The following is an 18,787-nucleotide window of genomic DNA, read 5'->3' as shown; positions in this document are numbered from 1 at the left end:
TAATCTCTTTGAATACTTTCTCAGTCTCTTTTTCTCTTGTTCTTCTGGGATGCCTATAATTTTAATGTTGGTGCTTTTAATGTTGTCCCAGAGGTCTCTGAGACTGTCCTCAATTCTTTTCATTCTTTTTTCTTTATTCTGCTCTGCAGTATTTATTTCCACTATTTTATCTTCCAGGTCACTTATCTGTTCTTCTGCCTCAGTTTTTCTGCTATTGATTCCTTCTAGAGAATATTAAATTTCATTTATTGTGTTGTTCATCATTGTTTGTTTGCTCTTTAGTTCTTCTAGGCCCTTGTTAAAAGTTTCTTGTATTTTCTCCATTCTCTTTCCAAGATTTTGGATCATCTTTACTATCATTATTCTGAATTCTTTTTCACGTAGACTGCCTATTTCCTCTTCCTTTATTTGGTCTGGTCGGTTTTTGCCTTGCTCCTTCATCTGCTGTGTGTTTCTCTGTCTTCTCAATTTGCTTAACCTACTGTGTTTGGGGTCTCCTTTTCACAGGCTGCAGGTTCATAATTCCCTTTGTTTTTGGTGTCTGCCCCCAGTGGGTAAGGTTGGTTCAGTGGGTTGTCTAGGCTTCCTGGTGGAAGTGAGTGGTGCCTGTTTTCTGGTGGATGAGGCTGGGTCTTCTCTTTCTGGTGGGCAGGACTGTGTCTGGTGGTGTGTTTTGGGGTGTCTGTGACCTTATTATGATTTTAGGCAGCCTCTCTTTTAATGGGTGGGGTTGTGTTCCTGTCTTACTAGTTGTTTGGTATAGGGTGTCCAGCACTATAGCTTGCTGGTCGTTGAGTGGAGCTGGGTCTTAGCATTGAGATGGAGATCTCTGGGAGAGCTTTTGCCATTTGATATTATGTGGAGCTGGGAGGTCTCTGGTGGACCAATGTCCTGAACTGAGCTCTCCCACCACAGAGGCATAGGCCTGACACCTGGCCAGAGCACCAAGACCCTGTCAGCCACATGGCTTAGAAGAAAGGGGAGAAAAATAAAATAAAATAAAATAAAAAGTTATTAAAATAAAAAATTAAAAAAATTATTAAAAATAAAAAAAAGTAAAAAGTAAAAAACCCAAAAAAACGGACAGACAGAACCCTAGGACAAATGGTAAAAGCAAAGTTATACAGACAAAGTCACACAAAGAAACGTATAACATACACACTCACAAAAACAGAAAATGGGAAAAAAATATATATCTATGTATTTTAAAAAAAGGGAGGTGAAGAGAGCAACCAAATCAATAAACAAATCTACCAATGATAATAAACTCTAAATACTAAACTAAAATAAACATAAAACCAGAAACAAATTAGATGCAGAAAGCAAACCTCAAGTCTACAGTTGCTCCCAAAGTCCACCACCTCAATTTTGGGATGATTCATTGTCTATTCAGGTATTCCACAGATGCAGGGTACATCAAGTTGATTGTGGAGATTTAATCCACTGCTCCTGAGGCTGCTGGGAGAGATTTCCCTTTCTCTTCTTTGTTCGCACAGCTCCCGGGGCTCAGCTTTGGATTTGGCCCCACCTCTGTGTGTAGGTCACCTGAGGGCATCTGTTCCCGCTCAGAAAGGACAGGGTTAAAGGAGCTGATTAGGGGGCTCTGTCTCACTCAGGCCGCGGGGATGGAGGGGTATGGAATGCGGGGTGAGCCTGCAGTGGCAGAGGCTGGCGTGACATTGCACCAGCCTGAGGCGCACCATGTGTTCTCCTGGGGAAGTTGTCCCTGGATCATGGGAACCTGGCAGTGGCGGGCTGCACAGGCTCCTGGGAGGGGAGGTGTGGATAGTGACCTGTGCTTGCACACAGGCTTCTTGGTGCCTGCAGCAGCAGCCTTAGCATCTCATGCCCATCTCTGGTGTCTGCGTTGATAGCCGCAGCTCACGCCTGTCTCTGGAGCGTCTTTGCGTGGTGCTCTGAATCCCCTCTCCTTGTGCACCTGAAACAATGGTTTCTTGCCTCTTAGGCAGGTCCAGACTTTTTCCCAGACTCCCTCCTGGCTAGCTGTGGTGCACTAGCCCCTTCAGGCTGTGTTCATGCAGCCAACCTCCATCCTCTCCCTGGGGTCTGACCTCCAAAGCCCGAGCTTCAGCTCCCAGCCCCCATCTGCCCCGGCGGGTGAGCAGACAAGCCTCTCGGGCTGGTGAGTGCTGGTTGGCACTGCTCCTCTGTGCGGGAATCTCTCCACCTTGCCCTCTGCACCTCTGTTGCTGCACTCTTCTCCATGGCTCTGAAGCTTCCCCCCCGCCATCCCCCATCTCCACCAGTGAAGGGGCTTCCTAGTGTGTGGAAACTTTCCCTCCTTCACAGCTCCCTCCCCGAGGTGCAGGTCCCATCCCTGTTCTTTTGTCTCTGTTTTTCCTTTTTCCTTTTGCCCTACCCAGGTACGTGGGGGAGTTTCTTGCCTTTTGGGAAGTCTGAGGTCTTCTGCCTGCGTTCAGTAGGTGTTCTGTAAGAGTTGTTCCACGTGTAGATGTATTTCTAATGTATTTGTGGGGAGGATGGTGATCTCCACGTCTTACTCCTCCACCATCTTGAAGGTCTCTCCTAAACATCTTTTTTTAAAATAAATTTATCTATCTTTGGCTGTATTGGGTCTTCATTGCTGAGCATGAGCTTTCCCTAGTTGCAGTTAGTGGGGGCTACTCTTCGTTGCAGTGCGCGGGCTTCTCATTGCGGTGGCTTCTCTTGTTGCGGAGCATGGGCTCTAGGCGCATGGGCTCAGCAGTTGTGGCTCACGGGCTCTAGAGCGCAGGTTCAGTAGTTGTGGCTCACAGGCTTAGTTGTTCCGCGGCATGTGGGATCTTCACGGACCAGGGCTCGAACCTGTGTCCCCTGCATTAGCAGGCGGATTCTTAACCACTGTGCCACCAGGGAAGCCTGTTACCTGTTTTCTTATTATTGATCTGTTCAGACTTGCTCCCCTTTGAAGAGTTAACTTTAGTAAATAGACTATTTCTAGACAATTAACCATTTCATTGAGAGTTAAATATTTATTACCATACGGTCGTTCATAGTATTTGCTTATGATTTTAAAAAGCATTTTCTACATCTGTGGTTGTGGCTCCTTTCTAATTCTTAATAATGTGTGTTTGTGCTTTTCCCCTCATTTTTCTTGATTAGATTTGTTTGGGGTTTGTATATTTTATTGGTATTCTCTAATGTTGGATTTATTTACCAATGGTATTGTTTTTCTGTCTTCTCTTTCATTAATTTCTGTTTTTAGTGTTATATTTTTATTCTTGCTTTTTCTGTTTTGCTGTTGTTGATATTTTTCTAGCTTCTAGAGTACATTACTTATTTCATTGATTTCTATTCCTTCTTGTTTAGCAATAAAAACATGTAAAGTTAGGAATTTCTCTCTAAGTCCTTAACATTTAATTAATATAAAGCAGGAGTTGGTAAACCAAGGCTATGGGCCAAGTCCAGCCTGCTGCCTGTTCCTGTAAATAAAGTTTTACTGGAACATATCCACACCCATTCATTTGTGTGTTGTGTATGGCTGCTTCACACTACCATGGCAGAATTAAGTAGTTACAGAGAGACCTATGGCCCACAAAACCTAAAATATTTACTGTGTGGACCTTTACAGAAAAAGTTTGCTGTCCCCTAATATGAAGCATTCCATAGTTTTTGATATATAGTTTTATCACTTTTTTCTAAGTAGTCTATAATTATAGACCCAACAAGTTATCCAGGAAAGTGTTTTAATTTCCATGTGGTTTGAACTTTCTTGTTTATAGTTTTGTTAATTTCTAGTTTTATTGCATTTGGTCAGAGAATATTGCCTAAACAGTGTCTTCTTTTTTTCTTTTCTTTATTTTTGATTTACTGAGATTTCTTTTATCACCTCAACGTGTGGTCAAATTTTGTAACTGTTCCAAAGACATTGAAGAAAGGATGCATATTCTCTATAGAAAACAGACTTTGATATTTGGTGACCTTATTCATTATACTATTTGAATCCTAATTCTTTTGTCTATGTAAAGATTGAGAACTCAAGGTAAAGCTATGGCTGTGGTTTTTTTTTTTAAAATAAATTTATTTATTTATTTATTTATTTATTTTTGGCTGCCTTGGGTCTTCGTTGCTGCGCACGGGCTTTCTCTAATTATCGTGAGTGGGGGCTACTCTGTGTTGCAGTGCACGGGTTTCTCATTGCGGTGGCTTCTCTTGTTGCGGAGCACGGGCTCTAGGCACATGGGCTTCAGTAGTTGTGGCACACAGGCTCAGTAGCTGTGCCTTGTGAGCTCTAGAGCACAGGCTCAGTAGTTGTGGCGCACGGGCTTAGTTGCTCCACGGCATGTGGGAATCTTCCTGGACCAGGGCTTGAACCCGTGTCCCCTGCATTGGCGGGTGGATTCTTAACCACTGCACCATGAGGGAAGCCCTTTGATTCTTCTTATATTTCTGAGAGCTCTAGTTTGGCTTATTTTGATGCTAAGTTATTTATAAACATGCATAGGTGCAAACATGGCAGAAGCACAGACTGAAAAGCACTGGCCCACTGGAGCTTGCTCTTTTGCTGCTCTGGGGACTCCTGCCACCACGGCCATATGACCATCCCCGGCTAGCCTGGCCCCATCCTCAGCGTTGCTCCTGTTGGCCCTGCAGACAGTCAGCCAACCCCAGCTGCTGACCATGGCAGCTGACCACAAATGCAGACTGAGCCCAGCAGAGACCATCAGAAGAAATGCCTAGTGGAGCCCAACTGAAATCACCAACTCACAGAATAGTGAGATAAATAAAAAATCATTGCTTTAGGCCACTAAATTCTGGCATGGTTGGCCACATAGCAAAGACTAACATGTTCCCTGTGAATTTTGCCTTCCTTTAACATGTAATGACCCTCTTTGTCCAATGATAAATCTACGCATGTATTCTATTTTAACCATACTGTCTGTTTTGCTTCCTTTTAAATTATATATTTTTATGTATATCTAAGCTGTAGAACATGATGATTTGCTATATATATATACACATAGTGAAATAAAAACTACAGTCAAGCTAATTAACATGTCATTTCCTCATGTAAGTTACCTTTACTTTTTTTTTTGGTGATGAATGCACGTGAACTTTGTGGTAGATAGTGTCTGAGAGCTGAGGGTCTCGGTCATTTAACCACAAGTAACTGAATTCTGACAATAACCAGTGAGTTTGGAGAAGCACCTCCAGCCTCAGATGAGACCACAGCCCCGCCTGACACCTTAGTTTAACCTGATGTGAGGCTGAGTGTAGCACCTAGCTAACCCACACTGACTCTTGACCCATGGAAATTGTGAGATAGTAAGTCATTTTAAGCAACAGGGTTTGTGGCACTTTTTACACAGAGATAGAAAGCAATTACACCTCTGTATTTCTAACCAAAGGGCTTTTGTTGCCATTTATGGAATTGTTCATTTTTGGCATCCTGTATCACCTTGTTCTCTGATGGGTGAAGAGTAGCTCACTTACAAGGCTTGATCCCGTCCCCCCATTTCTACCCCATTAGAGTTTGAACAGTGGGCTACCCAGGCTACTTGATTTCATCTTTGCCCCAGGGATGAGTCTTAATTGGGTTTTGTAGCTCAAGGCCTTCTCAGTTTTATCTTTTACAGGTTGGAGATGAGAAACAGCACTATTTTTTAACCTGCAAATCCTGGAATTTATGGCCTCTCCAAACTGTCTTTCAAGTCTGCTTGCAAAATGGCCATTTCTTCTATGAGCTTATTCCTTTTTTATTGTGCATTGTCAAAAACAGCCATTAGCAAATATCCAGTGTTACCAACATTCTGCTTTCTCCCCAAAACCACAAGTTCATTAGTGACACTCTGCCTTCCAGATTATCGCAGGTGATAGTTTTATCAAATGCTTCGGCACTGCATAAAAAGCCTTTAATATCAGGTTTTCTTTTTTTTTTTTTTGTCACCTGCCACTCGACCCCAAGGCCCATGCACACATTTTGTGTTTATTATAGTAACACTTTATTCTGGTATCAGTCTTGGAATCGTTCAGCTCTTCTGCCAAAACAATCAACATCAAAATCAGACAACCAAACCTATAGCTTATAATAGCAAAAGTTTCTGTCTGCAGAGGTGACTATGGGCTGGCTGGGGGTCTACTCCATGTGTCTCCTTTGTTCCAGGATCCAGGCCAAAGGGGTGGCCCCTCTCTGAGAGCAAAGTACATGGCAGTTTCATGTCATGAATCTTAAAGCTTTGGCTTGAAAAGATCACGTCACCTCTGTTCACATGTTTTCGCCAGAGGAAGTCATATGGCCAAGCTTGTTATCAATGGGTCAGGCGTGTGTAATCCTCCCTCAGGGAAGGGCAACACATGTCTACTCTGACATCATTGCCAGTGTTGACAGACTGAGAAAACATTTCTAAAACACACAGTCAGTGAATGATTAGTTTCTAGTGTATGTAAGGAACCACCTGTAAATCAACAAGAAAAAGTCAGGAAACAAATAGAAATATGGCAAAGGGCAAGAAGAGGCAATTCAGAGAGGAAAAAGCTAACGGCTTGTAAGAAATCTCATTAGTAATCAAAGAAATGCAAATTAAATCAAGATAACCATCCAACTGTCAAAAGCTATAGAGTTGGAAAATATCAAGCATTGACTTGAACGTGGGGAACCCTTTGTATCCTGCTGGTGAGAGTGTGTAGACTGGAACAGCTGTTTGGTAGATTAATTTGGAAGGAGTAAGTGAAATGGGCATAGACAGAGTGAAGTGGTGAATGTGTTCTGGATTGGAAAGATCTAGCTCTGTGGGATTATCATCACATCCACTTTCACCCCTCTATCCTCATTCTGTACTTGGGTGATGAGCAGAGTTCATTCTACTAGACTGTAAGATCTGAGAGGTGGGGACCATGTCTCGTTTTCCCACCATTGCATTCCCTGCACCTTGTACAAAGCTTGCCAGAGATGGACACTTTGTATGGGTTTGGTAAATAAAAGCATGTTTTAAAAAATCCATTAAAACCGAGGGACTTGCCTCCTCTAGGGTAGGAAGGTATGGACTTGCCAGTGTAAAACTGCATTGTCTGAGTACTCCTTTGGGATCTGTTTTGGACTGAATTGTATCCCTCCCTCCTTCTCCCCCAATTAATATGCTAAAGCCCTGATTCTCAATGTGACTGTGTTTGGAGATAGAGCCTTTGGGGAGGTAATTAAGGTTAAATGATGTTGTAAGGGTGAGGCCCTAATCCAATAGGGCTGGTGTCTTTATAAGAAGAGGAAGAGACACCCAGAGGTCTCTCTCTTTCTCTCTGCACACGTGCACAGAGGAGAGGCCAGGTGAGGACACAGCAAGAAGGGGTCCATTTGCAAGCCAGGAAGAGAGGTCTCACCATACACTAACCCTGACGGCACCTTGTCCTTGGACTTCCAGCCTCCAGAACTGTGCGAAAATAAATTTCTAATGTGTAAACCCCCCAGTCTGTGGTATTTTGTCATGTCAGCCCAAGCCGACTCACAGAGGATCCAATGTATCATCCCGTATAAACCTGCCTCCTTTGTTTAATTTGCATTTCCTTACAGTGACTGTACCAAGGCAGAAAGACATCAAGCTGCTCAGGTCTCTCCTACTGATCATAATTTGCTAAAATAGAAATAGATTTGGGGAAGCTTTCTATTTGAGGTGGATGGGAACTTGATAACACAGAGTCCACTGGCCTGTCTTAACCATTGTTTGAAATGGTTGGATACTTGTAAGGCATGTAGCTCTTTCAAAGCCGATATGGAGTTTTCAGATCACTTCCTTCTCGGTGGTTTAAATCATGGTTGAATTGAGCAAACATCATACTCAGAAAGGCTCAAGACCAATCTGATAAAAACAGGAGCTAAGTATCTTTAACAGTATCTTAAAAAGTAACACCGAGTGTGCCAGGGCCATGATCCAATATTTCTTTGCCTGATTTGGGGGTCAGGCTCCTCTGGGTCAAGGGCAGCTCTGTTTCCTGTGGTCCAGGATGCCTCTGATCCCGCCTCCTCTGAGCTCTCAGAGCTCTCGTGTGTGTCCCCTGTCTCCAATCAGGTGTGCATCGCCACTGCCTGGACCCTCTCCTGTGAATCCTGATGTATTTGGGGTGGGCTAGGGCTTCTATCTTTTTAAACAAACCTCCTAGGTGATCCTGAAGTACACTAGAATTTGAGAACAACTGGTGTATAACGTGTTTGCACTTAATTATATTTTGTTGTGTTACTCTTGACTATTGTTTCTTATGTTTTAGCAATTAATTCTAAACCATTTTTACAATCCTCTGCAGGCAGGTGATACATCTCGATTTTCCTTTTATCCTTCATTGCACTGTAACGGGCCCATAACAGGCTCTTAGCAGATGCTAAATGCTAACGGGTAGCTAGTCTAATGACTAAAAGCACTTTTCTTTGCTCAAAGAAACTCTGCTTTTCTTGCGGGTGCTGGGTCTTTGGTCATAAGTTTCTCAACTGTTTCCTTTGGATTCCTTCTTGCTTCAAGGTCCATATCTTGGTCTCCATATCATCTGATGGCACCCAGACTTTTCACAGGCATCACTGGCCTTCTTTTACGTGGGCTTGAGCACCCATCTTTGGAGTGGTCCACAGTCGGCTGTAGCAGCCAATACTGAGGTTCCAGGACAGAGAGCACCTCTTCTTCAGGCTGCCTACTGACCACAGCTCTGTCTGTCTCTGGTGTCCTGCTGATGGGCCGAGCCCAGTGGTGAGCTGTGCACGGTTCTGTTTGGACATTGCCTTTCTTCCGTGCATCAGTTGGCTTTGGTCACTAACCGTGGTAAGAATTGCTGCCCTCTCCACTCCTCCTCACCTCACATGGCCTTGGTGGCCTCATCCTAGTGACCATGCTCTTGGATACACAATTTTCTTCAGGCAACCCTCTCTAGGCATGGCGTGGACTCCCACAATTTACTGATGAAATGCAGAGTTTGCCCTAGGATGGCCAGCGACCTTCCCTTGCCTGTCTCCAAGCTGGGTGATGGGGAAGGTAGCATTCCAAGAATGTTCTTAGCCCACCCTGAGAGAAGTTATTCTAAGTATGGTAACATTCACTCTAGCACAAAAACGAGAAGAAACATACGCTTAAGTAGCCTTGGGAAAGGGTTTGTCTACCCACCTACCCAATATTCAACAAGCCTTTCAAGTGACAATTAGTAGCACACACAATTCCTCAGGGACAAAGTTAATTTTGCCATGATGCTTTGTAGTAATGATATATCATATGTTTGAGCACCCTTTCAGATTAAGTCATGACTAGGGAATATCAGATAGGGGTACGGGAAACAGAATAGGTAAAAGGGAGGGGGAAGGTCTGGCCCTGGATTCTGCAGAACATGGAACGAATGGAGATTTTAGAGGAAACTTTCTATTTGGGGGATGGAGGATGGGAATTAGAGTAATGAGTGAGCACGCTGTCCACCAGAATCCAAAGGGATTGGATAGAAAGTCAGAAGATATGCATGAAACGTGGTATAGAAACTGTCACCAGGCTAGGAAAACCAAGTTCAGAATGGAGCGTCCACCTGGAGAATCTGCCCAAGGTGCAGAATAGAACTTAATGGAGTACAGAGCATGTGGTCCTACCCATGGGCGGGAGGCAGCTTTACAGTCTTTCAAGTGCTCTTACATACATGATTTCAATTGATCTTCCCAACATGCCAGTGAGGTAGTTGGGGCAGATGATGTTGCCTCTGTACTAGTTAGCTTTGGCTGTGTAACATCCACTCTGAGTTATTTATTCTCATGGATGGCTTTGCTCATCTCAGTTACATTTGCTGCTGTGGAATGGGTGTCAGCTTGACTTGGCAGGAGAGACGTGGCAGGGCACACTTGGCTCTGCTCTACACGTCTCTCACCCTCTTTGGGGGCTAGAGTCCCAGCATGTCTTTCCCATGGTGATGGCAGAAGCTCAAGAAAGCAGGTGGAAACGTGCAAGGCCTCTTGGCCTAGGCTTGGAACTGATGCACTCTTTTTTAAAATAAATTTATTTATTTTATTTATTTTTGTCTGCGTTGGGTCTTCGTTGCAGTGAGCTGGCTTCTCATTGCCATGGCTTCTCTTATTGCGGAGCATGGACTCTAGAAGCACAGGCTTCAGTAGCTGTGGCACATGGGCTCAGTAGTTGTGGCTCACGGGCTCTAGAGCACAGGCTCAGTAGCTGTGGCGCATGGGCTTAGTTGCTCCGCGGCATATGGGATCTTCCTGGACCAGGGCTCGAACCCGTGTCCCCTGCATTGGCAGGCGGATTCTTAACCACTGCACCACCAGGGACGCCTGGAACTGATGCACTTTTATTTCTATTATATTCTATCGACCAATGTCAATGGCCAAATCTAGAGTCAGATTGGGAGAGTATTACCAACTTACTTGGCAAAGGGTGACGATACAAGAGGGGTGAAGAATTGGGCCATTAGTGCATCAACTACTATGCCCCATTTTACAAATACTGAAACAAGGCTGAGAGGAAGTGATTGCCTCAGGGTCTACAACTCCTTGGTGGTCAAGCTGGGGTAAAATCCATGTCACCCATCTATCTAATGTGTCCTTAAATTACAAATAGGACCCATATTGGAAGAGTGCGTTGGTTACGGTTCTGTTACAGTGCCTGGTGGCAGTGAGCACTTGAATAAGTTCTCTGGAAAATAAATTCAATTTTTTAAAAAGCCTGGCTGTCAAAATCTGATTTCCTGGTTGAATGAATTGGCTTTGTTGTTCAGATCCTTTGGGTCTAAATTTATTTTACATGAATTTATTTAAGAAATTGATTACAATTCCCCCTCTATTTGGTACCGCGGGTGTTATAATTGGAAATTTAGAGAGAAAAGACAGAAATGACTTTAAACGATTTATGTATCCACCTACAATTTGCAACAGGGCAAAAATATAGGAGACTTTAGGTAAAATGAGCTGCATTAGACTCCTTTTTAGGCTTAACTAGCTTTATTCTTTTCTGATATCAATGCCCATTGGGCCTTTTATCTGCTTATTTTGAAAAACAAACTCAAAGTGTTTTGGCTGCTTGCTGTTCGTCCCCCTTTACGGTTTCTAGCACACGCGGCTGTAGGAGAAATTTGAAGCTGTGCACAATCTTTGACACATGCCACTCAAAATGAATCCCCCTTGTCTCTCTCTGTGTCCCTTGTTGTCAAGGATGGAGCTATCTCTATATAGTCAAGTTTCAGGTTGTTGTCAAATACTTTTCACTCACTCTAAACCTATTAGGATTTCCACTCCAGAGGAATGTTTCTGGGGATTTGGGCCAAATCTTTGGCACCAAAACATCCTGAGTGCACAGGATTTTACCTGGGGACAAGCATTCCAGTTATAGCTAACGGACATAAGAAAATATTTGGAAATTTTGACTTAAAAGTGAAGCTTAACTTTATTGGAGGTAGACCAGGCTGGGACAGATGACTAATGGGAAGCACATCTGTGACACTCAGATTTTGGGTTGAGGGCCCTGGGATGGGATGGCTCTTTACACAGGGAAGTCACAGAGCAGCCGTGGCAATGTTGTTGGCTTGTGGACTTGGGGGTTTCCATGTTGCATTTGAGGAATGAGTTCCTTTACTGGTCAAAGTTTTTAGTACCAACCATGGCCATCAGCATTTGGTTCTTGGGACCCATAATTCTACTTGTCCATTTCTGTGTGGTCTTGTGTTGCCACCACTACTCTGGTAATACTCACCATGGTTATAAGCGTATGTCATGGAGGTAGGACTGTGCCATAGCACAAGTTTGCCATTTGCAGCTTGAGTTCTGAGTCTTCTTCTTATCCTGCCCCCACTCCTTATTCTCTACTGCTTCTGACCCTCCCATCTTCTGGCAGGGGAGCTTTCTCTTTTGTGCCATTTCATTCCAGGGCAGTGTAAATGCTTTTTTTTTTTTAAACCAATTTTACTTTTGTCAATTTGCCAATTGAAAAACGAGTATAAAAATCATTATCAGATTGAAGAATTGTGTCATAGACATACTCAAAACTGAAATTTTAGCTCTGCATTTTAAAGATGAGTAAACTGAGGGCCAAAGAGATGTACAGGGAATGCTCCCAAGCTCACGGGGTGACTGGTGGCAGAACTTGGCTCAGAACATGGGGGGATGACTTTAAGAACTGTTCTTCCCACCATACCACATGGCTGCACTCACAGAAGAGGCTTTGGTTTGACCTGCCTGTTTATTGTGTGTTTGAGTATGAGCACATAATAAAGGAAAGATGCAATTTTTTTACTGTCTCTTTTTACTACATGTACATGTATTAATTGAGGTGATTTCCTAGATAGAATAGTGTTTTTCTAATCTTAGGAAATGGCATGTTGGGGTTCTTTTTAAGCAGGACTACTACAATGTTAAAATCATACATAAACATTTGCTAAATATTTAATATAAATGGTTAATTTTTAACCATATTTTTTGGCTGATATTAATTATCATCATTATTTATTTAAAGAACATTAGAGACATCTAGGATAGTTTAGGAGAAGTCAAATGTCATTATAGAAGGTCAAGGGCAAGCTGGTTCCATTCCCTTTGATTATGGCCCAAATGTGCCAGAAGGTATGTAGAACTGAGTTATCCAGAGAAAAAAGCACTCCAAGGGAGTGACCAGTGAACCTGTAGCAAGCTGCCCATGGTTCAGTTAACTTTGTTGAATTTTTAGAAAATGAGAGGTTAATGAATTTCAGATGGGGAGATTATTAGTTCTGCAATGTTTTAAATCTTCTTTACACAGCATGTAGAACAGCACTGTGTTTGGGTTCGTTCTTTGGAGAAACAGAATTAATAAGATGTATGTATATACAGAAAGAGATTTAATATAAGGAATTGGCTTACGTGATTTTGGAAGCTAACAGGTTCCAAGAGCTGCAGTTGGCAAGCTGGAGACACAGGAGAGTTGCTAGTGTTGTTCTGGTCTGAAGGCTGGCATGCTTGAGACCCAAAGAGAGCAGCTGTTTCAGCTCGAGTCTGAAGGTAGGGAAAGACTGATGTCACAACTTGAAGGCAATCAGGCAGGAAGAGTTTCCCTTATTTTAGGGAAGTTCAGCTGTTTTGCTCTATTCAGACCTTCAACTGATTGGATGAGACCCACCCACATTAGGGAGAGCAATCTGCTTTAGTCAGTCTACCAATTTCAATGTTAATCTCATTCAGTAACACCCTTTCAGACACATCCAGAACAATGTTTGACAAATATCTGGTTACCCTGTGGTCCAGTCAAGTTGACACATAAAATTAACCATCACTAGCACTGAATAAAATTAATAGTTCATTAAAGGCTTTCTGATAATGCTGAATTTTCCAGTATTGAAAGGTTTGGGCAGGTAGGATAGTGTTAAGATGGAGAGTCAGAATTCTACCTGCCAATGAGAATGGAGATCTTAGCTTTCCATGCCTTTCCACTTACGGACACATATGTGGATTCCATTTGTTACATTCAGTCCAGGATAAGATGCTGTGAGGACACTAGCGGACAGGGCCCTGATTCCAAGGAGTTTTCAGTTCTTTTGGGGTGAAGAACAATTAGGTGATAATAAGTGGCAGTGAAGAAGTTATGAGAAGGGACAGAGGTCAGTGTGGGTCTGTGGTTCTCACATTGCACACCTCAGTGTCTGAAGACATTTCTGATTGTCACAAACAGGCAGGGTGCTATTTAAGGTATTTAAGAATGCTGTTAAACATTCTACAGTGCACAAGACAACCCTCCATAAAAGATTGTCTGGCTCAAAATAGCAATAGCTCTAAGTTGGAGAAATGCTGGTATAGGCTTTATGGAGGAGGTGACATATAATTTACTTTTTCTTTCATTCATTCTCATATTTGCTCAATATTTATTTAGTGCCTACTCTTTTCCAGTACCAGTTTTGTCATGGAGAATAGGATAGGGAATAACCAAAGCAGTTCTGTGGGCATAGGTCTTACAGTTTAAAGGGAAAAAAGATTTAGAAAAAAATGAAAATCATGTATAATAATTATTGTGATGGGGAATACAGGGTGCTAAGGGAACCCACCACAAAGAGACACATCTTAGAAGGCCAGGAAACTCCTGCCAAAGAGAAGTATCCTTTAAGATACACTGAGAAGGGTTAAGTGGGAGTTGGCCCCTGAATAAGGTGTTAGTGGGTGTGTATCAGGAGTTGGAGTGTAGGGAGGGAGTGCTCTTTGAGGCACAGGCAGAACGGCTTGTTCAGATGTTTGCAGGTGAGTGAGAGGGTGGCATATAAGTGGTTCTGCATGTCAAAGATGCAAAGAGAAGAGCAGCAGATGAAGCAGAGATGCAGCAGTACCTGTGTCTAGGAGAACCTTGATTCATACCAAGAGTTCAGGTGTCATCCTAAAGCCAATGGAAAATATTTAAGAGTTTTAAAGTCTTAAAGCAATGGAGTGATGGGATCAGATTTAAGTTTTGGAAAGTTCACTCTGGTTGCAGTGTGGAGGTGAGAGTGGAGGAGAGGAAGATGGTGCAAGGATGCCATCAAGACTGATGGGCTGGGATGGGCAAGAAAGGATGTCAGCTCAGAGGATGGCGACAATGGGAATGTCAAAAGCAGACTGACAGATTGGAGGGCTGTTGAGGAGGTAGAATAAAGGGCACTCGATGGAAAGTGAGAGGGAGGAATTAAGGAAGATATCCAGGTTTCTGATGGGGACGAGCAGGTATTTTGAGGTGCCATTTCCAGGGTGCACTGGAGTGAGTGACTTCTCCTTCAGTAGTAGTTGAAATAATGTGAATTATTGGAATTGTGGAATGACGTGGAGTCCAGTTGTGGATATGTAGAGTTTGAGTTCCTGAGTGATGTTCTACTGGATTTGCCGATTGGCCTAGAGAAATCTGGGCTGGAGCTCACCATTTAGAGTCAAATGGTTGATGAGACTTTGTAGAGCAAGGACAGAAAAGTGCTCTGAGACATGACCACATTTAAGAATGAGTGGAAGATGAGGAGCTTGCATGGGCTCCCCAAAAGGGATCAGGATGGTGGAAGCAAAACCAGAGGAGTGTGGTGGTAGAGAAAATAAGACAAAGCAACCAGGAGAAAGGAGTAATTTGTGCTGTACTGCTGCTAACTGTTGCTCAAACCATCCACGCCTTTGGGAACATGCAGGTCCTTGGTGATCTTGAAAGAGCAGTCCAAATGGAGCCTCGCAGGAGGAAGTTATGTTGGATGGATCAAGGAGAAAGGAGCAGAGAGCATCTTCAGAAATGGGAGATAGATGAGCTGTGACCCAGGGTCTATTCAAGCTACTTAACAACTGGTGTAGCACATGTGCTGACCCATCAGAATAGCTGCAGGCTGGTATAGAACCAAAACATTCTGACTGATCTCAGACCTGACTGTAGTTCTGATGGACATACTTTCCAAATGAAAAGGTGAGATAGCTTGTTTGGACGTACAACCTGGCAAAAAAAGATGGAAATTCTGGAGCATGTGGTTGTTAAGGAATGGCCCTACCCTGGAAGGATGGTGATTCATTGATTCATTTGGTACAGTGTATGAAGGGGTAAGAGTCCAAGATAATGTCAAGGTCATTTGAAAGTGATCTCAGGTAAGGTTTCTCAATAGTCACATCTCTGAAATGCAGATATTTACATCTGCAACTTAATTTGTAGCACTTCTACAGAAAATGATTAGCTAAAGGGAATAAAGTGCACCGAAAAGATGAAGCTTACTATATATTTTAGATAACCTATAAGTCTTAGCTAGCGAGACACTTCCATTAGCACAAAAAAATAATGGCCTTTTTCAACAAGATGACTGTCAAAAAGAAAAAAGGTAGACAGTCAAATGATTTATTTCCCCATCCATATTGAGTTTATTCATGGGGAGATTCACCTTGTGAACTAATAATTTTCTGGGCTACGAAAAAGCAGCAGGCATTTTTCTTTTTAGGAAATGCCTATTTTTATTTTATTTTTTACAGCGGGTTTCTTTTGGCCTAAAAAAATGATCCAAGTCTATGGCTTTGATATCAAGGAAAAGGCTTCTTTCAATTGCTTTAATCTTTTCCAAAAAGTGACCCATTGAGATAAATGCTCTCATGCTGAGAATCAAGGTTTTCTCTGATAGCTCAGGCAGAACAGGAAGCAGAACACTTTCTTGAAGTGGCTGAAGAAAAATTCAAGATCTCAGGCTGAGGAAAGGAACTCTTTTGAAAGGGCAAATTTAAGACCCATACTTTAAGCAATTAAAAAAAAAAAAAAGATAAATCTCACTCTCATGTCAGATGGTGGATGACACCAGAACCGGGCGACCAGGACAGAACTAGGGACCCAGGAAGCAGCTAAGAGGAAAGGTGCTGGCAGATGACTTCTTTCCTTTTGGGCAAACAAAGGGCCAAATTCCTGGAGGCCCGTTCAGGCGGGGGGGGGGGGCCGCATAGGCTGTGTGACAAGTCCCGTACGCATGTCACATCCAGAGCTCTTCCTCCCCAGGGCAGAGGCTGGCCCCACTTATCCAGGCTTCCCTGCAGGCACGATGGCCATGGGACTGACAAGGGGTGTGGGTGGAAGCAATTAAGCCATCCCGTGTGACCCTCCCTGGCTATGGCCACCTTGCTGGATGCATGCTCTGATGGCCGACTCACACCAGACCCCATGAGGAAGAACATCTTCATGGTGTTAAGCTACCCCAGAAAGTCTGGGTTTTCCAAAGTGTGGCATTGCTTAGCACTAAGCTCCTCACTTTCAAGGTCTTTTTAGGGGATCTAAACAGGGCAAGTGCATTTCTCTGTGATCGTCTGATTCACACATTCAGCTCCACACTGCAGCTCAGGATTTGGATATCTGCCTGCCTGACCATGATGTCCTCGCCTGTGTCCCCTGTGACATGGGCTTCAGCACCTGTGGTCGTGCTGGGCACTTTATAGAAGCTCAGTGGAAAAGCAGCTTGTGTCTCCTTTGAGCCCTTGATCAGACCCTCATTTGCCATTTGCCTTTTTTACTGAAACGCTCTGTTTATATACACATTTCTCAGTAGAGCAAAAGCAGGTCAGGATGGAGCTTAAGGCAGGTTCTTTGATATAAATGGTCTGCCCAGGGGACAGACATCCTTAAAGGGCAGGAAGTCCTGAGGCTCGCCTTGATGACTACCCACTCTTCTCTTCCCCAATTTGGGGACCCCAAATTCCAAGACTACTATTTGCCTCTACTAGGGATTCTGGGTTATACTTACCTTGCGGGAGAGGAAAAGAGTTTTATTTACGGTTGCCTGCTTCACATATAGGAACAACTAGGGAGAAGCAGTTCCTGACTGAAACTGTTTTCTTGTCCAGCTCATCTCCTCGTGTGTGACCTTGGACGTGATCTCCTGGCTTTGGTGGGCTTCCTCTGTTGACTCCATGGGGGTGGCTGTAGCTGTCCTTAGCTTGAGTGGCTTCGTCGGAGCTGAGGAAACTTGCCCTAGATCTTCCCCCGTGAGGTCTACAGACACAAGTACCGTGAGAAGAGACCTAAGCCAGTGTGGTCATGCGCATCTCTTGGGCTCTTTTTGGTCCATTTGGGTAGCAGCTATAGAAGTTTGAGGCAGGTGAGGGCCGATTTGTCCTTTGACATTTTGCTCCTTGGTTTTTGTGACAGAAACTCTCAAACCAGCTCAGCCACACACAAGACATTTACTGAAGAAGCATTAATTTGCTGGCAGGCCCCAAGTGCTCATCAACCTGTTCTGTGAGCTTAATGAAGTGCCAGCTCCTTGCCCCTTAGATGCTCTGACCACCCCTGGGCAGAATGAGCCTCGAGGCTAATGCCAAGACTGCAGAGGCAAATGCTGTCACCCTGAGAGCCGGCATCAGGCAAGCTAAGACCTCCAAGTTTCAGGTTCCACGGGCGTGGGGATAAGGAGTGTTGTTATACCTCTTCCCACGAGAAAGGGTCCAGGCATCACCGGACCCATGCACTCTCTTCCTGCAAGGGGGGGATATTTTCTTAAACATTTCAGCCACTCCACGTATCTTGAATATCTTTAATGTCACCACAGAGAGCTCATTTCTAGCAGCCTTCATGACAATTGATAGGACACTAATTGAACTTATAGGAACCATTTGTTGATATTCTGTCAAGCCTTGTTTGATGACAACAGAAGTGCTGGCAGTAGCTGCCCTGTGTCTGGGCTTCCTGAGCAGACCACCAGAGGTCCACCCTGAGCTCTGCTCTCTTGTCAAGGATACTGGCAGCACACTTAACATCGCATGGTACATCTGGAGTATTTTAAAGGGAAGTCCAGACATGGAGATGGTCAACAGATGCCATCAGGTGAGCTGAGCCTGTGCTCTCAGCTCCCTTTGCCATTATAGGTGACACCAAAAGTAAGAGTAGCAGCTGACGTGTTGGGGCACTTCACTATTCCCTATATCTTATGTTCATCGTCTTGTGTCATCCTGATGGTAACCTGGCAGAGTGGTCTTATTATCCCCATCTTTCAGGTAAGGACACTGAGGCTCCAAGAATTTCTAAATTTTCCCAAGGTCAAGAGCTAGTAAGTGCAGAGATATTGACCCCAGTGCCTGAGTTCAGAACACCTCTGTTGCCTACTGGGTTGGACCCAAAGCAAATGGCCGATCAGCCAGTGAGAGCTGTGGCCAGCACGGCAGATTTCAGGAACTGGCTGAGGGTGTCCTGAGGGTGATGGCTAGACCTCATTAGACTGCTGATCCCAGTGATAAAGAGGCCAGTGCAGAATGTGTTGATAGGAGCCTCAACTGCCCAGGTATCTAGAGGGGGTCTGTACAGGTGGGTAGATGAGGGTTGGGTTTAGGTCACCTTGCAGCTGCCCAAAACTGTGGTTCAGGCTTGTCCTCTAGCTGTTCCCCCCAGAT

This window comes from Balaenoptera ricei, chromosome 3 (assembly GCF_028023285.1).
Source record: "Balaenoptera ricei isolate mBalRic1 chromosome 3, mBalRic1.hap2, whole genome shotgun sequence".
NCBI classification, from domain to species: Eukaryota; Metazoa; Chordata; class Mammalia; order Artiodactyla; family Balaenopteridae; genus Balaenoptera; species Balaenoptera ricei.
Note: the sequence above shows the minus strand (reverse complement) of the source record.